The sequence below is a fragment of the Phocoena sinus genome, chromosome 21 (assembly GCF_008692025.1).
Source record: "Phocoena sinus isolate mPhoSin1 chromosome 21, mPhoSin1.pri, whole genome shotgun sequence".
Classification (NCBI taxonomy): Eukaryota; Metazoa; Chordata; class Mammalia; order Artiodactyla; family Phocoenidae; genus Phocoena; species Phocoena sinus.
Window position 1 is genome coordinate 28924319 of NC_045783.1, and position 19843 is coordinate 28944161.

A 19843-nucleotide genomic window follows, 5' to 3' on the forward strand; every position below is an offset into this window, starting at 1 on the left:
ATCACTGTTCATAGTTCTTCAGTTCTCTTCTACTCTTAAGCCACTGCAAGTGCCCACAGTGGTGAATTAGGAGGAACTTGTCCACAGGATTAAACAAAAATGGCCATATCCTCTTAACCCTGGAAGAAAATGAAATTAAGGTAAAGGCCCTTTCCTCTCCTAGGCTGATGGCTTTGCCCTCTGATTTATGGGCTGGTAGGAAAAAGCCATTCTGCACCCCACTCCACTTTACACAAACATCACATGTGTGCAGCGCACAGCCCCATGGAGGGGGCAACAACCGCCCGATTTGTCTTTGGAAAGTTTCTGTCTCTCCCTCCTCTGACTGGCTCATCTCCACTTGCCGATGCTGTCTGTGTGCGGGTCACCTGTACCAGGGCCCTCCTGAGATGGTGACACAGGCTCCTCCACTCAGAATCCATCACTCTAATTTTCCCTTTATCTCTGTTCTATAATTTCCCAGAAAATAGCTGTGTAATTCATTGGTGACTTGCTAGTATTGAGTTGCTGCAATTAATTCTTACGAGAGATGTTAAATTCAAGAAGAGAACCCAAGAAAGAAATCTCCTAGTCCACAGGTACTCGCTGGTGAATAAAATGCCATGGAGAAAATAGTTAGGGCTGTTAGGATTTCAAGTCACTCTCTAGAGATTTCTGCCAGGATTAACCTTCTCCCCAAGGGAGAATCGGGAGCTCCCTGGCTACCAACAGCTCCCTGGTTGTCCTTCCAACTTGAAGGAAATGCATGGACCGTGGTCATATTCTGTCCTCAGAAGCTCCACTGGACTCTCTAATCACCTCAAAGCCCAGGTTCTGAGAATGGGAAAGAAGAAACTTACATAATAAGGAGAAATGTCTATTGCTGCAACTTCAACCTCCTGGATTCCAGAAGATCTGTTCCGTGTTCCACATTGTAATTCAAGACTGCATGAGTAGGAAGAAAATATATGTGGCATAGAAGAAGCGTGAAGTAAAGTTTAAAATAGTAAAGAAATATATATTCAGTCACAACTCTAGATAATCCTGTTTAAGGAGTGTTTCTTTCCTTTGTTTAATTTAGTCCATCAGATGTCTGTGGCATCATCATAAGATTTTAAACCAGAGATGAGCTCCCTATGTTAAAGGGGAAAAATTCTCTTCAGAAATGTTAGCAAAAATGGGTTGAAATGTTGAATATCATTCTCTCAGATAAATCTGACAGAATACAAATCTCTCTTAATAGGTCTTATCGTCTTTTAAAAAATGCACCGGGAAAAAAATGGTCTCTTCTCTTCACATGCTTTGAATGGATTTAATCCTCCTCATTTGTCTCCTGACTTTGAACTGCAAAACAAAGGACATGGAAGACCAAGGTAGGAGCTTAGATTCTTGCATAAAATGGGATTTGGGATTTATTCAGGATGTAGCCCAATCCAGAAGAAATCATAACCCAGAACAGTTGCCAAACCAGAAGCCAGTTTTGAGTTTTCCTGTCACCTGATAACTTTCTGATCTTGCATTTTGTTCAGACTCGGAATTCATTTGGACTTTAATCACATTTGTAGAGTAGTCAAGCTGACAACATCAACAAATGCAGTGTATATAGATTTTCTGTTCCTCAGAACATGGGCAGCCCCTACCAGGAGTCGATTCTTGTATTTTTTTGGTGGTGGCGTGAAGGGACTGAATTGAATGATTTCTTCTTTATTAAAGAAATAATACTCAGGACTTTGAGATCACACTGTCTTTGGTTGAGTTATAAGCTTTTATAATGCAGTATCCCTTAATGGTGACCAAATTAATAATTATGTTTACCTCTTCCTTAAGTTTCCTGAATTCTGTTTTTCTAGCTTTATTGAGGTATAATTGACGTAATGACATTGTGTGAGTTTAAGGTGTACAAGGTGATGATTTGATGCATGTATATATTGCTAAATGCTTACCACAGTAAGGTTAGTTAACAAGGTTAGTTCACGTAATTACCATTTTCTTGTTGTTGTTTCTGTTGTTATGGTGAGAACATTAAAGCTCTAATTTCATAGCAACATTCAAGTATCCAATACAGTATCGTTAACTATGGTCACCACGCTGTACCCTGGAGCCCTGGATCTTATTCATCTTATAACTGAAAATTTGCACCCTTTGACCAGTATCTCACCATTTCCCCAACTCCTCAAGCCCTGGCAATCGCCATTCCCCTGGTGATATTTATTTAGTTAGTTTTATTCCCGTGGTAATATTTATTTTATTTTATTATTTTGAAACTTTCTGTTTCTATGAGGTCAAGGTTTTTAAGTTCCACATATAGTTGAGATTATACGCTTGATAAGAAGAGTTGGGAACCCCAGTTCATGTCCAAAACAACGAACTCTTGGTTTAAAATACATACATTTTCCCAGAAAAAAAAAAAAGAGAATTTGCTTTAAGATATTCTTCACTTGAAGTTTAAAGCAGTAAATATTGAAAAGAACAAAATTCCTGAAACCTAAAATGTAAAATATATTTTAACAAGCCAAGGATTCTACTGTATTGATCATATAAGCCACTGGAATGAATCAAATGTGATTCCCTTCTCAAATTAGAAACACTATTTCAGCAAGATAGTCAGTGTTGGAGTCAATGTTTGGTAGAGGCCTGTGCTTGCATGTGCGAGTGTTACTGAACCAGTATGATCCAATCACTTAAAAAATTTCTTATATTCCCAGAACTAGGCAGTTCGGGCTCAGTGAGGATTCATGAGAATTGCTCTGTCAATTAACAGTAGAAGAACAGAGAGAGTTTGATAACCTAAAGCTCAGAAAATCTTTAGGACTCACAATGCTGAGATATTTTAAGGTAGAAATCAATCATGTGGATTTCAATTCTAGATTCCTAAGAACAGGTGCAACAGAGGATGCCAGGTGTGGACTGGTGAACCCTTCTTCTCACGGGTTACACAGCGAAACAGGTTATTGAGAAGTAGGGGCTACCCTGAGACAGAGAGTTATGATGTCCTGCAGTTCATAAGTGTGTGTTCAACAGCAGGCACTCTGAGTAACATGAAAAAGGCTGAAGACTTCTGGAGAAAACTTGGAATACTTCATGGCTAAGCTAAGTCTGTATGACGTTTACTAAGAGATGTCACAACAGAATCATTAGCATCGTGCCTGTGATGAACAATACTGCATTATACACCGAAACATTTGCTGAGAGGGTAGAGCTCATGTTAAATGTTCTTACCACAATTTAAAAAAACTGATAAACCTATTTTAAAAGAAGTACAAAGAAATCTTAAACTTTATTCAGTAGTTTTAGACCCGTGGTAATATTTATTTTATTTTATGATTTTGAAACTTTCTTGTGAATATTGTATTATGCTACAAATAGTCATTTCCATATTATATGCCATGATTTCAATGTATGGGAAAAGAGATGCAAATCTAAAGTTCAAGAAATTAAGTTAAATCTTTTGTTATGTTAAACTTGAAATGAAAATTATATGAACTCAAGATTTAAAAAAAAAATAATGCATTCATGGAAGGGCTGATGAGGAGTAATATCCAAGTAGAACTGAGTACCACTCATATCCAAAGTTTGTTCTCTAAATACTCTTCTCCTCTAAAGGGGACAGAGTTCTTTTCTTAAAATGGCTGCCTTCAGATCTGATAGGGAAAGTACAAGGTATTGGGACATATTTTTGTACCAGAAAGCAAAGAGGCGTTCAAAGACCAATGGAGTTCTGTCAGAAGGACCCAGGACCCAGTTGAAAGGGCTTCTATTGACAAAACTTGAAACAATATGAGCAAAAGTAATAATAGTAAATGCATTTCATTGCAGCATGTTGAACATATACAATTTCAGTCCACTGAAACACACACACACACACACACACACAGATAGGTAGATATATAGATGTATCTGTATTTCATTGTGGATTGAAATTACACACACATTAAAAAAAAAGCTTTCACTGGAGATGACAGTTACACCAACTTCTTTAAAAGTAAATTAGCAAGAAAGAATTAATTAGGCATTTATACTTTTAGTGAGTATGAAATGTCACCAAATGGCCCTAATTGGTGAGGAAACACTATTTTATTATAAAAGAAAATCAGCTAATGATTATAGATGAAATGACAGGGAGAAAAACCCCACCATTGAATAGCTCCAACTAGATACTCGAGTCAGGCAAGGATCATTGGTGAATGCTAAAATCATTAAGTGAAAAGTGGGTGTGCTGAAAATACTGCCACCCTGATGAATTCCCAGTTGTAAAGGAGAAAACGTACCTTTACAATGGAGAAATGTTTGTCACTCTCATGAGTAATGAGGCAACTAGTCATTTTGTGCCTCCTGATAGGCTGCAATGTAAAGTACTCAGCATCACCAATGAGTTATTTTGTTAAAATTGTGGTAGAATATACATGACATAAAATTTGTTGTTTTAACCATTTCTGAGCACACAGTTCAGTGGCCTTAAGTACATTCAGCATTGTTATGCAGCCGTCACCACTACCCATCACTAGAACTTGCTTGCACCATCCCACACTGGGACTGGGTAGCCGCTAAACTTGACTTCCCGTTCCTCCCTTCCCAAGGACGCTGGGAACAGCCATACCGCTCTCTGTCTTTAAGAATTTGACCATTCTAGAAACTTCATATGTGTGGAATCATTACAATATTTGTCCTTTTGTGATTGGTTTATTTCACTTAGTATGACGTCATCAAGGTTTATTATCCATGTTATGGAGTGTGTCAGAATTTCCTTCTTCTTAAGGTTGAATAATATCCCTTTCTACGTATATAAAAACATATTTCGTTTATCCACTCACTTACTGATGGGCATTTAAATGTGAGACTGCCAGTCATGCTCTTCTCTTTCCATATTGTTTTGGGTATTCAGGGTGCCTTAAGAATCCACATAAAATTTAGAATAGATTTTTCTACATCTGCAAGAAACATCATTGGGATTTTTATAGGGATTGCGTTAAGGCTGTAGATTGCTTTGGGTAGTATTGGCATCTTAACAATACAGAGCCTTCCAGTCCAGGAACACAGAATATTTTTCCATTTGTTTTCTTTCATGTCTTTCAGCAGTGTTCTGTAGTTTCAATGGACAAGACTCTTAACTCCTTGGTTAAGTTTATTCTTAAGTATTTAACCTTAGGGATGCTCCTGAGAGTGTAATTGTTTTCTTGGTTAAGTTTATTCTTAAGTATTCTATCCTTAGGGTTGCTCCTGAGAATGTAATTGTTTCTTAATTTCCTCTTTGGGTTGTTCACTGTCCACATACAGAAATGCAGCTGATTTTTGCATGTTGACTTTGTATCCTGCAACTTCACTGCATTAGTTTATTAGTTCTAACAGGTTTTTAAAAAATCTTTAGTGTTTTCTACATATAAGATCATGTTGTCTGTGAACTGAGATATTTTACTTTTTCCTTTCCAATTTGGATGACTTTTCTTTCTTTATTGTTCTTGCCCAATTTCTCTGGCTAGGACGTCCAGTCCTGTGTTAAATAGGAGTGGCAAAAGTAGGGCTTTTTGTCTTATTCTTACTGCAAGAGGAAAAACTTTACATCTTTCACCATTGGACATGATGTTAGCTGTGAGTTTTTCATATATGAATTTTATTATTTTAAGGTAGTTTCCTTCAATTCCTAGTTAGTTGAGTGTTTTTATCATGAAAGTGTGTTGAATTTTTTCAAATGTTTTTTTGGAATAATAATTTTCTTTCTTTATGTCATTGTGGTGTTTCACATCGATCAATTTTTGTATGTTGAACCAACCATGCCTTCCAGGTATAAACCCTTGTTAATCATGGGCATATCTTTTTAACATGCTGTTGGATTCAGTTTGCTGGTATTTTGTTGGGAATATTTGGATCAATGTTCATTAGCAATATTGGTATGTAGTTTTCTTTCCTTGTAGCGTCTTTGTCCCGCTTTGGAATCAGGGTCATTCTGGCCTCACAGAATGAATTAGGAAATGTTCCCTCCCCTTCAGCATTTTGGAAGAATTTGAGATTCTGTTAATTCTTTTCAAACGTTTGGTAACATTCACTAGTGAAGCCATCTGGCCCGAAACTTGTTTGTTGCAATTTTTTTTTTAATTGCTGATGATATATCCTTATTTCTTAGTGGTCTGTTGAGATTTTCTACTTCTCGATGATTAGACTTAGTAAGTTGTATGCATCTAGGAATTTGTGCGTTTCTTGCAGGTTATCAAATTTGTTGGCATGTAATTCTTCATAGTAGTCCCTTGTGACTATTTTTATTTCTGTAAAGTCAGTATTAATGTCCCCACTTTTGTTTCTGATTTTATTTATTGGAGACTTTTCTCTTTTTTTGTTAAGTTAATCTAGCTAAAGAGTGTTAATTTTCTGATTTTTTTGAAGCAGAAACAAGGATCTTGATTTCATTGATTTTCTCTGTTGTGTTTCTATTCTCTATTTTATTTCTCTCTGCTCTGATATTTACTATGTTCTTCCTTCTAGCTTTGAGTTTAGTTTTTTCTCCTTTTTCTAGTTCTTTAAGGTATAAAGTTAGGCTGTTCATTTGTGACATTTGTTCTTTTTTAATATAAGCACTTAGAACTATAAATTTCTCTCAGCAGAAAATGTCTGATTTTTAAAATTTGTATATGGATTTTATGTTTTCTAATATTATACGTATATCTATGTATGTGAGCTGTGTAACATGTATATATGATACAAATATGGCAAAATGTTGACAATTGTTTGATTTAGGTGGTGAGATATGGAGGATGCTTGTACCGTTCTTCTTTCTTTTAAATATGTTTAATATTGTTAGAAATAAAATGCTTAGGGACTTCCATGGCGGTCCAGTGGTTAAGACTTCACCTTCCAACTCGGGGGGGGTGCAGGCTCGATCACTGGTCGGGGAGCCAAGATCCCACATGCCTCGCAGCCAAGAATACAAAACAAAACAGAAGCAATATTGCAACACATTCAACAAAGACTTTAAAAATGTTCCACATCAAAAACAAAATCTTTTAAAAAACATGCTTAAAATTCAAGAGGCTATCTAAGTTGGGTGGGACAAGATTCAAGAGGATTTGGAAAAACCCCTCAGACAAGCGTAGACTGTGGTGGAAATAAACAGGGAGCTGAAGTAGCTAAACAAAGTTCATTGTGGTTCAGATGCTCCGCACTTCCAGTAACCTCGCAGTCACGTCTCTCTAGCATGTGTGTGTCTGATGGTTATAAGCGGGGTGCTGAAGTTTTTCTTCCCAGTAGATTACAAGGAGCTTGAATATAGCAACATGGTACTCCTTGTAGCACCTGCACATTCAGGTACTGCAGTAATTGTAAGTCACCAAGAGACTCATGAAAGCTGCAAGAGGGAGATGCTAGATTACCCAAAAAAATGCTATACTCCTCCACTTCGACCTTTATCCTATGCCTCTTTGCAATGTGACTTTACAGGACTTCCAGCAAGTGGCAAAACCTATTCCTCAGTCTTTGCATCTGGACTGTACTTGCTTTGACCATAGAACATGACAGGAATGATGCTGTACCAGTTCTGGGCTTACTTCTCAAGAGGCCCTGCATGCCTCCTTCTCTCCCAGAACCCTCCCAGCCACCGTGTAAACTGACAGAGGCTGGCCTGCTGTGTATTAAAAGATAGTTTCTCTATTGTCCCCAATACCTCAGCTAAGAAGCAGCCAATCCTCAGAAGCAGAGCCTGCTCACTGGGCAAAAGCTGACCGCAGGTGCATTAAGGGACCGAACTGAGTACAGAAGTGCTGGTGCACAGAACTGTAAGCTAAATAAATGTTTGTTGTTTTAAGTTACTCTGTTTGGGGTGCTGTTTTGCCCAGAGAAAGATAAGTGATGCGAGGGAAGAAGGGGAGGAATAAGAAAAAGAAGAGAGAAGGAGGCAGGAAGGGAGAAGAGAGGACCTGAACATATGGCTGACTTTCCTCACGAAGTCCTGAATCCTGTATTTTATTTAATCAGGGTTGCTGCTGCATTGGTAGCATTCAGCAGGGTCACCAAAGTTATGTTGCATTCCTTCTGTTTTATCAAACTTGAGATTTGAAATATTCATACAGATAAAAGAACACATTACAATTCGGGAGAAGTTTCTTCATTTGCCATTAGCTCAGAAGCAGCATCTGCCTTCCGGCGATGGGTAGGGACTTAGTCTCACCGAACAATTCTTCCTTCGATTAAGCCCACATACCAGAACATGATTGCTTTCCTGTGTCTGTTAGGATACTGATGCTTTACCTTTTGAAGGCTGTTGATAGAGGTTTGAGTGAGGTGATGTTTTGTAAAGATATTGACCAGATTCCCGAATCCACAGGAATTCTGGACTCTAGTCAGAAGCCTCTAATTTCTTTTTATCCTCTCCTCCTTACACCTCCTGTGAGTGCAACAAATATGTACATCAGGAAACACGTGTGGGACATTATCCAGTGAAAGCTACTGATAAAGACCTGAAAAGTATTGAGTTTATCAAAGTTTATAATTATCTATTTGATCTGCGATCGGAATGTCAGTGTTCTATCTTGATGCTATGCAAAGACCTCAAAGGATATCTATGGACAGAGGAGCTTAAAGAAAAAAGTAGAGGAGGTAAAGTTAGAGAAATATCAAACCGAATAATCACTCAATTGCTTACCTTCCTGCCGAGGGTTTTGAAAATTTACAAGAAGCTTGGGTAACTAAGAAGCAGAGGTGCTTGTGTTATCAGAGAATAGATTGGAGAAAACAGAGGAGACCTGGGACAGAGACATCTGAGCTGCTTTTGCTTCTGTAATTTTGGCTTCAGCCATCTTTCTTTTAGATCTTGATCTTTTCATTCAGTGGACTCCTCTAGCAGTTCAAAAACATTACTAATGCCAATAAATTTAATTTTATTTATCAGTATTCCTGGACCTGTTAAACAGTCACGTCAGTGCACTTCCATGCCCCTCCCATCCCTCCCTCACTCCAGGGTGAGAAGGGCTGGAGGAGACCGACGGTTCCCGACACGTTTGTGCAATGGAATTGTGCTAGATGTTTTAAGACATATAGATGTCCAGCTAGATGGACATCTCTGAGGGCAGGAGCCTGGTCACCTAAATTCAGAAAACTCCCCCAGTTAATTTTCCTGCAGCCATCCAGGTGCTGGTTCATGACCAGATTTTTGGAAACCACTGGACAAGATGAAATTATGGCCAAGAGTCTACGATAAGGTATTTGTAGAGCTTTTGGTAGATTGATTGCTGTAGCATTAGTTTGGGCACTTACGTGAATATGCCATTTGAGTGAGGTTCTAAAGCAGAGAATACAAGCATAAATACCTACAGAATGAAGTGGGCAAGTGGAAAGTATAAAAACCTGGAGACCGACGTCCCCTCTAAAAGTCATAGCCTATTCCTGCCATCTAGGAATGAGGGTGCATTTTTTTAAGACATCCAGAAACCCGGATATTTTAAAGTGAAATTTCTTGATTTAAAAAGGTTAAGAACTTATTTTTTAAAGCTTAAAACACTGCATTTGGAATCTACAGATTCAATGCAATCCCTATCAAACTACCACTGGCATTTTTCACAGAACTAGAACAAAAAATTTCGCAATTTGTATGGAAACACAAAAGACCCCGAATAGCCAAAGCAATCTTTAGAACGAAAAAAGGAGCTGGAGGAATCAGGCTCCCTGACTTCAGACTATATTACAAAGCAACAGTAATCAAGACAGTATGGTACTGGCACAAAAACAGAAAGATAGATCAGTGGAACAGGATAGAAAGCCCAGAGATAAACCCACGCACATATGGACACCTTATCTTTGATAAAGGAGGCAGGAATGTACAGTGGAGAAAGGACAGCCTCTTCAATAAATGGTGCTGGGAAAACTGGACAGGTACATGTAAAAGTATGAGATTAGATCACTCCCTAACACCATACACAAAAATAAGCTCAAAATGGATTAAAGACCTAAATGTAAGGCCAGAAACTATCAAACTCTTAGAAGAAAACATAGGAAGAACACTCTATGACATAAATCACAGCAAGATCCTTTCTGACCCACCTCCTAGAGTAATGGAAATAAAAACAAAAATAAACAAATGGGACCTAATGAAACTTCAAAGCTTTTGCACAGCAAAGGAAACCATAACCAAGACCAAAAGACAACCCTCAGAATGGGAGAAAACATTTGCAAATGAAGCAACTGACAAAGGATTAATCTCCAAAATTTACAAGCAGCTCATGCAGCTCAATAACAAAAAAACAAACAACCCCATCCAAAAATGGGCAGAAGACCTAAATAGACATTTCTCCAAAGAAGATATACAGACTGCCAACAAACACATGAAAGAATGCTCAACATCATTAATCATTAGAGAAATGCAAATCAAAACTACAATGAGATATCATCTCACACCAGTCAGAATGGCCATCATCAAAAAATCTAGAAACAATAAATGCTGGAGAGGGTGTGGAGAAAAGGGGACACTCTTGCACTGCTGGTGGGAATGTGAATTGGTTCAGCCACTGTGGAGAACAGTATGGAGATTCCTTAAAAAACTACAAATAGAATTACCATATGACCCAGCAATCCCACTACTTGGAATATACCCTGAGAAAACCAAAATTCAAAGAGAGTCATGTACCAAAATGTTCATTGCAGCTCTATTTACAATAGCCAGGACATGGAAACAACCTAAGCGCCCATCATCGGATGAATGGATAAAGAAGATGTGGCACATATACACAATGGAATATTACTCAGCCTTAAAAAGAAATGAAATTGAGCTATTTGTAATGAGATGGATAGACCTAGAATCTGTCATACAGAGTGAAGTAAGTCAGAAAGAAAAAGACAAATACCGTATGCTAACACATATATATGGAATTTAAGGGAAAAAAATGTCATGAAGAACCTAGGGGTAAGATAGGAATAGAGACGCAGACCTACTGGAGAACGGACTTAAGAATATGGGGAGGGGGAAGGGTGAGTTTTGACAGGGCGAGAGAGAGTCATGGACATATACACACTAACAAACGTAGTAAGGTAGATAGCTGGGGGGAAGCAGCCGCAAGGCACAGGGATATTAGCTCGGTGCTTTGTGACAGCCTGGAAGGGTGGGATGGGGAGAGTGGGAGGGAGGGAGACGCAAGAGTGAAGACATATGGGAACATATGTATATGTATAGCTGATTCACTTTGTTGTAAAGCAGAAACTAACACACCATTGTAAAGCAATTATACCCCAATAAAGATGTTTAAAAAAAAAAAAAAAACAAAACACTGCATTTGGGCCCAACTTGATATTTCTCTGGGCTTGAACATAACTACCCTATGAGCTACCTTAGGGTATCTGCAAATGCGATGTTGCCTCTGCAGGTGTCGACTCTACTAAAAGTTCTGAAGTATTCCAAGTATCAGAAGACTTTGAGGACAACAAGGAAATTAGAGCACATTGAATGATGGCTAATCTTTACAAAATAGAATTTTTTCACCTTGGTATGCATTAGTGAAATATGACCTCATCCTAAAGACAGACTGATGGGATTCCGAAACATCACTCTCCCCACACATAAACTCAAGCATGAGGACTTATTTCTCTTTCAGTGTCTGTTTGTGTGAGTTTATGTACATGGCTTGTTTGTTTTTGGCTGGAGGAAGTCATGTTATACAGAGGCATTGGGTGTAAAAAGGTAATGGAACAATGGCTCCCACTCTCAGTGTTTTCTGAGCTGCAGTTTTTCAGTTCTCATGGAGAATGGTGTTAAAAACCACAGATAAAAATCATTATTTCCTTGAGAGATCTTGTGAGGTTCTGAGCCCGGAAAGCACCCAGGGGAGAATGTCTACACAGAGTCAGGAAGATGGTCATTCCCTCTGTTGTTCTCCGGGTTATCACATGGGTCTAGCGCTTGGAGGACTCAAGGACAATACAGCTTCATTTGGCATCTCAAGGATGTGGAAGCTCTTAGTAGGTTGGGTCAGGGGTTCAGCATCTTACAAAGGATGGCACTGAAAGTGACAGATGACCTATTTTGAGACATTTGGAAGCAGGCACCATCCACAAGGAGACAGAGTTGACATAAGCCAACTCATTCCTGCAAATCAGTGAAACCATCCAGGGAATAACCAGAAAATTGACCCCTGCCCACTATAAACCCACCACCATCACCATCTGTGGCCCTACTGAATGCATTATTCACCCTAATGATATCTTTATTAAGGCTGACCTAGGCTAATCCGCTATTCAAGTTGTTAGGTTCTTTTCGGTGAATATTGGTTGCCTCTGGTGATGAGTGATGGTTGGAGCCATTTGTTTTCTCTGCAATGTTATTGCCAGATATTATGTTTTAAAGAAAGCAAAAACCATACCTAAGCACCAGTATCGATTAGTGAGCAGGCATCAAGACGTGAATAATGAGGTCTTGCAAGTCAGGTGAAGTCCCCAATCTCCATCCTCTCCACCCTGTTCTCTAGGCACTCCACGAGTCTCTTGAACCAAAGGCTCATCCAGCCACAACAAGTATTCTGATGGCAGAAACAGCTATGTTCCTAGTTTGAGTAGAGCAAAGAATTCTCTCTCAAGTGGGGAACTCTGGAATGAGTGGAGTTCTAAACCTAGGATACTACTCAAAAAATAGGCTGCTGGGATCATCAGAGTGTTAATTCTGCAAGTGTAGATTCTTCTGTACACATCTTTCCGCCTGACACACACTGACACTATGCATTTCTCCAGTGACATAATTTAATATCCTTTATATTAATTAATAAACCCTCCAGTGCCAAATCAGACTGATATGTGTAAGGGGAACCATACAATAAGGTTTTCAGATTCTAGCCAACCAGTTCTGATATATTCTGAAATGCAAGTTACCGAGCAGCTTACTTCACATGTTATGTGACCATTCCTGCACTCTAGATCAATGTTAATTTAGATATGCACACCTTACACTGCCAAACTGAAGCACTTCAAATACATTTTAGAAAATAGAGTAATATTCCAAGGAACTCACTTTTCAGTGAATTCACTTTACAGTGAAAGAATGCAAGCCCTTGGGATTCACTGATCTTACCCTCCAATCCAACATCTAGAAGCAGCTAGTTCTTTTTTTTTTTTTGCGGTACGCGGGCCTCTCACTGTTGTGGCCTCTCCCATTGCGGAGCACAGGCTCCGGACGCGCAGGCCCAGCAGCCATGGCTCACGGGCCCAGCCACTCCGCGGCACGTGGGATCTTCCCGGACCAGGGCACGAACCCGCATCCCGTGCATCGGCAGGCAGACTCTCAACCACTGTGCCACCAGGGAAGCCCTAGAAGCAGCTTGTTCTATAAGTCAGTAGAATGCCTTGTTAGGACCCAGTGTTAACTAGGGGAAAACACCAAACAAGATAGGGGTGTTGTACACAGAACTGGAATTCACTCCACACCAGCAACCAGAAATGGGGCTCTTGCTCCCTGAAGGCACAAATGTGGGATCCGAGAGGTCAGAGTGAAAGGATCCCCTCTGCGTTTTACACACACAATAACCATCTCACAGATTTCATCTTGTGCGGTAGCACGACATATTAATCGACACCCGTGTTCTTGATCGATATTCCTATACCACAGACAGTTCTTTTTGTTTAGTCAGTTGCTGGAAAAGCTCAGGGTAGCCAGGTGTTACAGCTTCAGATTCAGTGGGACCATTGCTGAGTCTTTTAGTGGAAGCACTCTTCTTCTGCAATACTGAAATATTGAAACCATAGGAGCCCAGGGTCTGTCTTGATATTGGATAACAAAAGAGTGGTTTGTAGCAGTAAGGACACTTTCTTCCTGATTATAATTTGAATCTCCTTTCAATATTTGGGGAATTTCTCATATTATGAGTGGAAGAGACGTAGAGCCTACCTGTCGTTCTAGAAGCCCAGGTACTCCCTTTCCAAGCCCCCTTTGTAGTTAGCGCATGGGCACATGATCGCAAAGCCAGTAACAAGCACACTCTGGAACTTGAAGAAGAAAGTGGTAAAGCAAAAAATCAAGGCAGGAGGGAACTTCTCTGAAAGTAGATGTGGGACGCATCCAGTTTCCAAGAGCGCCAACATCTGAAATGCCAACAACAGCATTCAGTTGAAGGTCCTGACTGTTCTGGCGTTTAGAGCTCACATCCGTGTCCTGCTGCTGTGTAACATGCTACAGCCATCTTAGCACCTTAAAATAATGCAAATCTATTCTCCTTACAGTTCTGTAGGTCAGAAGTCTGGGTAGACTTGACTGATTGCTTCACTCTGGGTCTCATGAGAAAGAAATCAAGGTGGTGTCCCGCCTGAGGCCTGATCTGGAGGCTCCGAGGGAGAATCCGTGTATGGGAATGGCTATGCCATGCACTCTGCTGACCCTGCAGGTTTCCAGGTAGACCAGGCAGGCAGAGGCTTGAACCACAGCTCATCCGAGCCTTGGCAGAATGCCTGGGATCCTCCCAGAGCAGGAGAGCACGGGAGGGTCGTAGGGAGCTTCTGTGAGGTCATTTCCCCTGGACCCGTCTCCCCATGAGACATTTCCTCAGCACCTCCCGGGTTATGGTGAGGTATGGGGCTTTCTTCCCTGCCTCTTGCCCCCATCAGAATAGATTTGTAGGATATAAAGCTGCTGAGCTGTCGCCTGGAATTGGATCGTCAACAACGAGATGTTGCACAGTTGGTGTTAGAGTCACCCGGCCCCTTTTGCTTAGTGTCATCTTTCTGGTGTGTGGGACGAGGACGGTGGGCAGCCGGAGCCTTTGACTAGTCTTCCACGTGCTGTTTATGTAAGTAATAAAGTGTCTGAATCCAAAAGTGGCTCACTGTAACTTTGCCAGGCGAAGCAGTCGGGTCTTGGTCTTGGCCTTGCCTTTTCTTGGGTGTGATCGCTGGTCCACTTCTCAGGCTCGGCAGGTTGTTAGCAGAACTCAGTTCCTTGGAGTAGTAGGTTGAGCCCCCCATGTTTTGGCCAGCTGTCATCCGGGACCCCCCCTCAGCTCCTCCAGGCCACGTGCACTCCTCACCACGTTGCTGCCTCCGATGGTGTAGAGTCTTACTCATGCTTCTAGTCTCTGTGACTCTCCCCTGTGCCGTATCTCTTCTGCCTCCAGTCAGAAAAGTTCTGTACTTCAGGGCTCATGTGATGAGATGGGACCCACCTGGATAAAATGAGGTCGTCTCTTTATCTTAGAGTCCATTACCTTAAATACATCTGCAGAGCACCTTGTGCCATGTGAAGTAGTACATCTATAGGTCCTGGGGACTGGGATGTGGACATCTTCGGGGTTCCATTTTGCCGACCACAGTTGGCCATGATGTTGGTTTCCCAACAGACCAGATTTGTGGTGCTGTTTGGACTATTGCTTTGGCTGTGTGGTCCACAGGCTTACTTGTCCAGCATTCTCAGCTACTCAAGCTACTGGGAGTAGCTAATATTCTTATATAAATTTATTTTCTTTTTGTCAGAGTCGTTTTCTGTTTCTTGCAACTAAAACTCAAACTGATAAAGATACACGTGATCTTCAGCACTGTTGACGAGTATTGGATGAAATTTCTTGGGACTTAAAATTCTTTTCCAAATTATTGCAGCTCCTAGTCTGGCTTACAGATGACTTCTTTGCAACTCTTTGGTGGAAATAACAGCTTCCATGTCCTTTCGTTTGTTGAGACAGTTTCACTTAAGACTTGTGATAATCCATGTCTGTAACTCTAGCTTATAAAATAATTCCTGTATTCTTGATTGTCTATTAGAACAGAAAATGACTGAGAAAATACATACCCAGAGACCAGCACCTTGCTTCTCAATCCCAAGGAGAATCTTCCAACCTGCTCCCGCTCCCTCAGTCCTATCCCATCATGACTGTGCTACAGACATCACCTGGAGTTGCAGAGAACAGTCCCTCCACATCATTCAGTTAATTTCTTGGGACTATAGCTGGAAATAAGTGCTCCCCTTCCTTTAGGAGAGCACCAATGATAATCCCACAGCACCCTGCTTCCCCGCTTATTTAAACACCATCTGTCCTCTGATCTCGTTACTGCTATCTCCACTCTCATCCTCTTCCTGTTTGGGATGTCTCATCATCTGGTACGTTCCCCATACCTCCCTGCCCCTGCAAAGCCTCTGCTGTGCACCTTGGATCCCTTTTTCTGGAAACAGTAAACCTTCCTCTAACTCTTGACCTTTACTGAAATCTGTCTCTCTCTAGAGAACTCTATTTCTCCCACATTTACTGAGTCAGAGGCCTCTTATCTCCCTCTCATCCCCGACCCTGCAGGGCAGTGGGGCAGTGTGAGTGTCCTTCCCACTGCCTCTTCCACACCACTCCTCCCTCCTTCCGCACGATCCCAGCCCCTCTGATACTTAGGCCATCAACACAGACCAGAGGTGCCACCCGTCCTGAGTGCTGCCCACCCGTCCTGACCGCTGCCCACCCGTCCTGACCGCCGCCTGCCCGTCCTGACCGCCACCCGCCCGTCCTGACCGCCGTCCCCCCGTCCTGACCGCCGCCCGCCCGTCCTGACCGCCGCCCGCCCGTCCTGACCGCCGTCCCCCCGTCCTGACCGCCGTCCCCCTACAGACCTCTTGCTCTTTCTCATTCCCTCACTGAGGAGGCGACTCTTGTGCCCTCTGCTCAGACGCCCTCTTCTTAGAGGAGCTTTCTAGGACCACCCCATCCGAAGTCAATCTACTTCCTCCCCATTTTTCCTCTAACTTACCACCTTGCTCCTTTCCTTCATAGCATTTATATTGTAAAACTGTTTATGATTTATTTTTCATTCATTTAGTGTGTGGTTCTCTTGCTAGAATAAATCAGAGTTTTTGTCTACTTATTTCACAGTTGTATCCTCGATACCCAAAACAGTATCTGACACTTTAAGTAAAATTGCCTACCTGAAATTGGGTTAAAATAGCTGTACACAAACTTCATAGTTATGTGAAGCTCTACCTCGGTATTTTATCTGAGTAGCCAATTTTCTATACTATCCATAGACTAATAGGCTTCCTCCTCACTCACCTGCAGTGTTTTCTCTATTACACATTACACGCTTACATAAGGTCTATTTTATGATTTTCTACTCTGTCAGTTAGATGCATATGCCTGATAGTTTCACCAAAGTCATCCATTTTAATCACTGTGAATGGATAAATCTTGTAGTAAATGAGAGGGGCAAGTTATTACTTTTTCCCTTTTAAGCTTTTCATAGAAAAGCTTTTCCAGATGAACACTAGAGTTCAGATTTGGGGGCACCTTCAAGGTAGAATGAAATGGAACAAATCATGAAGGAAAAAAAATCCTAAATTTGTTTATGTAAAAATATGAACTCTGTACACTGGGAAACGTCAGTAATGAACTTGGGAAAAGTATTTGCAGGATACATAGCAGTAAATGGGTCGGGGTCAGACTGATGCTGTGATTCCTCATGACGTCGGGTTGTAGCACCCCCTCCAGTGCTCTGGAGGGAACAGCCTTCTGACAAGCTACCCAACTGCCACGGCACATTCAGGAGGGGAAGGGGATGCTCCAGACTGCCTTGCACTTGGAGAGCTTTAGGAGCCAGTCTGAAAGAGAGAATGTGAATATTGAACACGCTGAAATGTGTCTGCAGATCTGACAGATGGACTGGCCAGAAAAGGGGAAATTGTGGAGTATGTCTGGAAGAAAGTGCCAGAACCTAGAGATCAGCGGGGAGTCGGGTTCCAAGAAAAGTGTGAAGGTGGCCTGGCCGCCGCCTGCCACAGCACCACCGCCTGCCACAGCACCACCGTCACACTTGGAGCACCTGTGCTGCCTGCGAAGGGGACATCAGCCTGCAAGATAATTGAGGAATCCGGCTACGCTGGTGCGGAAAACTCTTCCAAAGAGCTGGGTAAAAGCATAGAGGAACCTGTCAGCTGGCCAGCCAGAGAGAACAGCCCTGATGTTGGCTCAGGAATATGGAGAAAAGCATCAGACTGGGTGTCAAGGACTTACAGACAGACAGAGCAGCCATCACGGAAAGGTATGGATGTCTGATCTTTACGTGAGTTCCTCTCCTTCCCTAACCAGGTTGCTAAAGAATAACGTGGACCCCAGAAGTGCTTGAGTAAAGGGGGAGGCTCTGAACATTAAGACTTCTGGAATTGCAGAAAATCTGTAATCACTGGTAGGTGAGACCAGGACATCTACGGATTACCAACAAAAGAGACAAAGGGTTAATAATATCATTAATATAAAAGGTATTCCTGGACTTCCCTGGTGCTCCATTGAGTAAGACTCCGTGCTCCCAGTGCAGGGGGCCCGGGTTCGATCCCTGGTCGGGGAACCAGATCCCACATGCATGCCGCAACTAGGAAGTCCGCCTGCCGTGACTGGAGGATCCTGCGTGCCGCAACTAAGGGTCCTGCACACCACAATGAAGATCCCGCGTGCCACGACGGAGACCTGGCCCAGCCAAAATTAATTAATTAAAGAAAAAAGATATTCCTAACACTGAAACAAAGACAAGACTGTCTTTCCAATGGAAAAACTGTCAGTGAATATCAACAGATAATTTATTAGTGAATAAAGGAAACCAGAATATGTCACCCCAAAATATGCCTCTGTGACATAAAAATTATTTTGAGCTGAAGGCAGTTAAACAGTAGACACAGAAAAAGCTCCCCCCACTTTTTTTTTTTTGCCTAAAGGAAGGATATAAATTCTCCTTCACGGGACACAGACTCTTATCAGCCCAGAGATGGCACCAGTGGACTCTTCAAACAAACCTTTGTTAAGCCCTTAGCTTCCTAGTTACTTCTCCACCGTTTACTACCTCTAGTCCAAACCCTTTTGTCTTGTCATTTCTTTGTAAATGTATTGATTCTTTGTCTAAAAGGCATAAAAGCTTCCTGCTTTGGTCACTTCTTTGGGTCCCTTCCTCTCTCCTGAAGGCTCCCTTGTGCATGTAAAAATTCAATAAAATCCGTGTGCTTTTCTCTGAACATCTTTGTCAGTTTAATTTTCAGACCCAGTCAGGGACCATAAGAAGGTTGAGGAAAAACATTTTTCTGCCCTGCGTGAAGAACTGTGACTTACAAATGCACGTGTACAAACCTTCAATTTAAAAATGAAACAAGAAATAAAAATTAAAATGACAAGATACAATAAATTATCAACTGAACAGACACATGAAAAATGTTAACTACAACAATGAGAGTGGAAGAGAGAAGACCCAGGAGCTCCGGTGGGAATATAAATGACAGAGCTTTCTAAGAAAAGGTTTGACAGTAAATATCAAACATTTTAAAAATGCTCGTGTTGTTTGACATAGTCATTTCATTTTTTAGGATTCAATCCAAGGAAGTCACTCGAGTAGGGGACAGATATATACAAAGATAGTTATTGCAGCATTTTTATAATGAAAAACATTGAAAACCTGAATACCTAGGAAATGGCTAAATAATTAATATAATACGTGTTACACAGTCATTGAAACATGTTTTAAAGTAATTTCAGTGACATGGAAGATATTCACTATCTAATGTACAGTTGAAGGAGAAAAAATAAAAAGATGCACAGCTGTATATAGTATGATTATCTATGAGCCATAAAATCACTGAACTGTATCTCAGGCATCACCCAGGCCCCTGCAGTCACTTTATGGATAAAGAAGTGTAGGTTCAAAAAAAGAAATTAAGAATCAAAGAGGATAAATGACTTCCCCAAAGTCACAGAGTTAGCCAGGAGCAGACCAGGACCAGAATTCTAGCCCTAATTTCGGAAACTCCCCATTATCGTTCCTGGTGTTCGATCACATAAATTTCCTGACTCATGCCATGCGTTTTTAGGGGTTTCCAACCTCCCACCTGCATCAGCACATTTCTGTCTTTTCATCAGCATTACCCTTATCAACCTGTTGGGACTCGAGTACTTCAAACTCTCTTGGCTCC

At 41.2% G+C, this 19843-nt stretch overlaps 1 protein-coding gene across 1 annotated transcript in view; it reads left to right on the forward strand.

Annotated features, from left to right (window-relative positions):
- The window catches only part of KCNU1 (potassium calcium-activated channel subfamily U member 1), a 181524-nt gene that overhangs the window by 13423 nt on the left and 148258 nt on the right, over positions 1–19843 (forward strand). Inside the window, exon 3 of the mRNA XM_032618128.1 lies at positions 1223–1352. The gene's annotated coding sequence lies outside the window, so the exon portion shown is untranslated. The remainder of the gene's footprint in view (positions 1–1222; positions 1353–19843) is intronic.